A 7,500-nucleotide genomic window follows, 5' to 3' on the forward strand; every position below is an offset into this window, starting at 1 on the left:
TTTTCTTTAAGTGTTAGAAATAGTTTTTTTAGCTGCTATTTCTAACGAGTTCAGTATGCGGCAAAGTAATTTATTTTACTAAGCCCTTTTATATAATGTAATAATTTGAATTTGCCTTAAATGGTCCCTTTGCATACTGAATACTTGGTGAAATTGATTAATTAATTAATTAATTTTACCCTCAATTGTTGAAATATATATATATATATATATTTGTGTGTGTGTATGTATGTATACATACTTACGTATATGTACTATATATACAGGGCGTTCGAGAAGAAATGTGAGGATATTTTATGTCACATTTTATCAAGAACAGCTTGACGTATTGGTGAACCGCCAGCGGCTTTGGAGATCATAAAAATAAATGTTGTAATTGAGAAAAGATTAGCTGAATTGGAGGACTGAAGGGTATGTGAATATTGGAAAATATTTTCTTGTATTATAAATGATTTGCGTCGGATATCAAAATTCCGACGCCATTACTGCAGTTGAATTATTTGTGGACACTTGCCTACAATCGATATGATGTCCCACATATCCCTCGTATCATGAAACTCAGTTCCCACAAATTGTGATGGTCTTTGAATGTGTCACCAGTGAGGGTGTCGTCATGCCACCCACACCTTTGAACAGTGTCTTTGGCTCAATTTAGACGCCTATGTGAAGCTGTTGGTGGCAGGTCAAAACCTTGGTTGGATGGGCGTTGCTGATGTGAGGTCATATGTCTGATGTCTTTGTCATACCTCCGGAGGTGTTAGAAGTGGTTTTTGACAAATTTCTACGGCTTTACCATGGATGACTATGTGTAGGACATTTACTATCTAATTTAGTTACCAGACCCCACATCAGCAACACCCATCCAACCAAGGTTTTGACCTGTCACCAACAGCTTCACATAGGCGTCTAAATTGAGCCAAAGACAAGTTCAAAGATGTGGGTGGCATGACGAGACCCTCACTGGGGACACATTCAAAGACCATCACAATTTGTGGGAACTGAGTTTCATGATACGAGGGATATGTGGGACATCATATCGATTGTAGGCAAGTGTCCACAAATATTCACATACCCTTCAGTCCTCCAATTCAGTTTCTGACTAATTTCAGTAAAATAATATTTACTGAGGCCAGTCTTTTTTTGTGCTAGGCCACTGGTAATAATAATCACTATAATTCTTATTACCCTAATATTATTTATTATGTTCGAAGTTTTACCGGCATCCTCTCTGTCGCCGGAAATAAACTGCATTTGCACAGTGGATTTGAAAAGTTAGAATATACAGGCAGCGAGTTTACATGCGGATCTCGTTGTGTGTATATTTAAAATCTAAAGGCTACCTATTGATGACGACTGGCCTCAGTAAATAAGTTTTTACTGAAATTAGTCAGAAACCATGGTCTAGGAACTAAATTAGATGGTAAATGTTTTTAATTTTCAATCTTTTCGAGAATTTATCCCTAATTAGTGGTTTGAGATTTCTACTGCTCTTTCTAGCACAAAGCTTTCCTATGATGGAAACCTCTTAATGTGTTTTAATGTACACGATATTTTTATGTGAATAATATATAGTATATTGACTATTTTTTTCTTTGTTGTGCTAGGCCACTGGTAATAATAATTTCTATAATTCTTATTACCCTAATATTATATATATAATATATATATATATATATATATATATATATATATATATATATTTACATATATATATATACATATTCATATGTATATATATATTTATATACAGAGAGAGAGAGAAAGAGAACGCCATGTTGAATCGTTAGCTCCTGCACGCATTTTTTTCTCTCCTTGTTTCTTTTCTGTGTATCTTTCTGTCAAAGAGCGTAGGCTCGAAATGTGAAAGACTTGTTTTATTTCTATTCCTGAGCGCCATACTAATATACTTGTTTGTTTGTACTCCACCTGCCTTCGTCTTTTCTTTATTTTTGTAAACCTTCCCCTTATATATATATATATAGGCGCAGAAGTGGCTGTGTGGTAAGTAGCTTGCTTACCAACCACATGGTTCCGGGTTCAGTCCCACTGCGTGGCACCTTAGGCAAGTGTCTTCTACTATAGCCTCGGGCCGACCAAAGCCTTGTGAGTGGATTTGGTAGACGGAAACTGAAAAGAAGCCCGTCGTATATATGTATATAATATATATATATATGCGTGTGTGTGTTTTTGTGTCTGTGTTTGTCCCCCTAGCTTTGCTTGACAACCGATATATATATATATATATATATATATATATATATATATATATATATATATATATATATATGTATATGTATATATTTATGCATGCATGTATGTATGTATCTACGTATGTAAAGACTTAGTGGTAGTCAGGGTGTAACTAAATACACAGATCCTTCGAGCATTTATATCAATATAAGGTAACTGTTGCAATTCTGTTATTATAAATGAACTCATTAGAATGCGCGTTGTATACATATTCCTTTCGTTAATGACTTGTTATTAGGTTGTGTTTACGCTACGGCACTGACTTCAAGAGAGCATTTCCATTCCAGTAATTATTTTAAAATTTTGCTGAATATTTTAGGAAATTACATTTGTCGAACAGATAGGTTGCGGCACGTAAACATTAACTGGTTTTAAGCGGAAACATCTGAAAAAAATATACATAAAATTTAATTTAAAATTTAAAATTGAGACCCTACGAGTGGTGTATAAAAATTCTTGAGCGCTCGAAAAAACAAAACATGGTACAAGACTTCTGATGAAGGTACGAGACTTGAACGCTCAAAATTTATCATACACCCTAGCTTTATGTATGTATATATATATATATATATACATATATATATATATATATATATATATATATATATATATATATATATATATATATATATGTTTTCTCTTTTACTTGTTTCAGTCATTTGACTGCGGCCATGCTGGAGCATCGCCTTTAATCGAGCAACTCGACCCCGGGACTTATTCTTTGTAAGCCCAGTACTTATTCTATCGGTCTCTTTTTGCCGAACCGCTAAGTGACGGGGACATAAAGACACCAGCATCGGTTGTCAAGCAATGCTAGGGGGACAAACACAGACACACAAACACACACACATACATACATATATATATATATACATATATACGACAGGCTTCTTTCAGTTTCCGTCTACCAAATCCACTCACAAGGCTTTGGTCGGTCCGAGGCTATAGTAGAAGACACTTGCCCAAGGTGCCACGCAGTGGGACTGAACCCAGAACCATGTGGTTGGTAAACAAGCTACTTACCACACAGCCACTCCTGCGCCTATATATATATATATATATATATATATACATATATATATATATATATATATATATATATATATATATATAGAGAGAGAGAGAGAGAGAGAGAGAGAGGGAGAGAGAGAGATAGATAGATAGATAGATAGATAGATAGATAGATAGATAGATAGATAGATAGATAGATAGATAGATAAATAGATATATGGATATAGATATGTGCATGCATACGTACATGCATACATACACACACACATACACACACACATACACAGGGACGATGCATACGAATGTGCGTATTTGTGAGCTAAACTGTTGGCGAAACAGAGGATGATAGTGATGATGATGATGAAGATGAGATTTAGCGTGTGTTAAATTATCGGTGGCCTGAATGTGGCTTATATTCCTGCCAAAATTGTCGTTACTTAGTTTTTCCATGCGATCACCTTCCAAAGGACAAAACCATACAAGCAGGTTCTCTAACCATGATGTTTTCCCGCCTTTATTCCATATATATATATATATATATATATATATATATATGTGTGTGTGTAAAGTATAAAAGCCATCTCAGTATGGCTAACCACAAAGTGGGGGGTGTTACTGTAGCTTTTTAGCCCCAGGAGATCATCAATGTAAAGTATAAAAGCCATCTCATGTAAAGTATAAAAGCTACAGTAACACCCTCACTTTGTGGTTAGCCATATTGAGATGGCTTTTATACTTTACATTGTCGAGCAGTTACTGTTTACATCTCGCTCTGAGATTTAATAATGCCTATATATATACATATATATCTTATAATTAAGGGCTAAAGAAGGTTATTCTATAGCCAATACACTGATTTATCCACTTATAGATATAAATGATGTACTTAAATGTAGTTGTGTTTTTAGCTTCTGCTTTTTCCATGATCCCATGTGAGTATTTTATTTATATTCCCTCGTAAGCTCTACTGAAGAAGAATATATCCTTTATAGGGATTAATTCAGAAATTGATTCAATATAGAGATAAGGAAATTTAAATTTTCTAAAGGTTAGTTGCCCGCTATCAGTTCAATTTTCCTGTAACAAGTGGATTATAAGTGGATAAATCAGTGTATTGGCTATAGAATAACCTTCTTTAGCCCTTAATTATAAGATGTTTATACTTCAACCGAAAATGTTTTTTTTAATATACTTCCACGCTTTTTGATGGAATCCTTTTCTGTAGAGAAAGGGACTTCATCCTATATTGTTAGTATATATATATATATATATATATATATATATATATATATATATATATATATATATATATGTATTTGTGATTAAATACACATTTTATTGCCCGATTTCTATTAAAGATATTCCATGAATTTAATTTTCAAATGTGCCCTTATCTCGTGTGATTTTATGTAGAATTTGATGGATTTTTCAGTAGCCTTTACCACAGCAGTGGAAATAACGGATTTTTGGCTGTTCTCAAGATTCTGGTTGTTGCTGCAGTATTTATTGAACCTGCATACCAACTACTCAGATTTAGTTTCTGGCAAAAAATCGTATCTATGTCAAAAAGGTTTCTATCACATTACAGCTTAAAATCCTCCCAAAATAATTTGTGGTGCAGTATTAATGAATTAATTCAATTAATTAACTACTTACTCAGCGAATGCACTTGATGGACAAGTTTCGTCATGTTAAAATAAGAATACGCTAAAGATGTCTATAAATTAACATCTGCTTCCTCATTTAGTTACAAATATACCTCTCTCTATAGATATATATTCAGGCAACGATGGAGGGAGTGAGCTATTGTACAGCGCATGAATTTGATCAGTATAAGCAAATCAATTGTGAAGGGCGGTCAGCAAATCCTGATACGTCACGTTAAGGGTACACGTATCTGTGGAGTGCTCAGCCACTTGCACGTTAATATCACGCGCAGGCTGTTCCGTTGATTTGATCAGCTAGAACCATTGTCGTCGCAACCGATGGAATACTACGTATGTATGTATATATGTATATATATATATATATATATATATATATATATATATATATATATATATATATATATATGTAATACTTGTATATGATTTGTGGTAAATTTATGGAAAGAAATCCCATGAAACTCATCAATTTAGTTGAAAATGGAGAGTCAAGTTGTTAAAATACATAAGAGAATTTATAGTTAATACCTAACTGGACTCACATCTCTTTCTCATAAGAGTAAATATGAATCTCCTAGATTCTGTACTTCTGCTATTTCCTTTCTGAAGTTCATCGTAAATTTTGATTATACTTCCTGCACTGAAGAGACATTGATATATATAAATAATCAATTTAATCTAATTCAATTTTATTGTGAATTTGCATTATTTTTATGTCTGAACGAAACGATCGTCTGCATGAATTAAATTTTCCTTATATATTTTAACAACTTGTCTTCTCCATTTTCAACTTAGTTGATGAGTGTTATTTCTTTCCATAACTTCAACCCACGTCATATAGCAGTATTATTTCCATATTCGCAAATTGACGCCTATAAATTACCAGCAAAATATTAAGAATCAACAATAGAAATCATCTTTTCGAAACCTCCAAAATTAAAGGACGATTATACATTCAACCTTTTTACAAACACACACACACACACACACACACACACACACACACATATATATATATATATATATATATATATATATATATATATATTCTTTATTACTCATTCTCGCCTTACTTCATTTTCGTACCAAGGAGAAATGCCCTTGCTTTATTTATCCATCTCCATGTGTTGAAACTTTTACTTTGGTGAGAGCGGAATTGAGAATGTAGAGAACCAGAAGAAACGCCACTAAACATTTTATCACAAAAACTAAGAATCCTCCCGCACACCCCATCAATAATCCTTTCTACTATAGGCACAAAGCCTGAAATTTGGGGTCGTAACTGGCACTTATTTCATCGACCCAGAAATGATGAAAGACAAGGTCGACCTCGGCGGAGTTTGAACTCAGAACGTTAGGACTGGCGAAATGTCGCTGGGCATTTTTCCCGGCGCGATAGCGATTCTGCCAGCTCGCCACGTTAGTGATAACGATTTTAAATTTTGGCTCAAGGAGAAAAGGGTGAGTTTATTGACTTCAGTGCTCAAGTTGTGCATCTTTCATCGACCTTGAAATGATGAGAGACAAAGGCCGGAAGAGGTGGTTTGTCTAATAATTCTACTTTGACTCCACTTTAATAATAACGGGACTAAAATTTAGCTCAAGGAGCGACTGTACTGTATTGACTTCTGTGCTCAAGTGGTACATTTTTCATCGACCCTGAAATGATAAGAGGCAAAGTCGATGTCGGCGGGAATTGAAATGAGAACGTAAATAATCGGAAGAAATTACGCGGAGTATTTCGTCCGACGTGCTACCGTTTCTGCCAAGCTCATCGCCTTTTAATGTATGTAATAGAGTGAAATTATGTGAGATGCTATCTAACTGGAGAGAAGAAATTTGATAGTAACCTCGTTGTAGGAGACGGAAATTAGATATCAGTCAATAATGCTATAGCAAACCATTAATGGCAACCATTTTGATTTACAGGCTTCGTTTTTGTATTCTATAATTTATATGGCGTTCTGATCAAAGTAGTTGTTTATCAAGGAAGAAATCTCACTAGTTAGACATTAAATTGAAAATAATAGGCAACTAAAGAGACCAGCATAAATTGATGATATATAACATTAGAATGGAACAAAGTAACTTCGAAAAATATTTCCATGAAATATTTCATTGCAAATTGTCAACGAATACGCATGGTAATATTGTTATAGGAAATTGTTATAAAACGACATAAACGGCACGTTTAAACACACAGCTAACAGTCACTAAATAATATCACAAATTTAATTGTAACAGCAACACTGGTTTATTGTATTGGTCTGCTTCTGCCAGAGATTAATGGGTTCAGTTTACAATTGATTGCATGGACCTGATAAGAATAGCTCTATCAAGCCTATCACACTCTATGGTTTTCAAATATCTAAGATACAGTGAGACATAAATTCAAGCATACACACACACACACACACATACACACACACACAAACATACACACACACAGATACATACACACGCACACAAACACGCACATACACGCTTTCACAGGAAAAATACTCGCATGCACTTTTATCTTTTACTTGTTTCAGTCAATAGACTGCGGCCATGCTGAAGCATCGATTTGAAGAAT

Source organism: Octopus sinensis, linkage group LG10, assembly GCF_006345805.1.
Source record: "Octopus sinensis linkage group LG10, ASM634580v1, whole genome shotgun sequence".
NCBI lineage: Eukaryota > Metazoa > Mollusca > Cephalopoda > Octopoda > Octopodidae > Octopus > Octopus sinensis.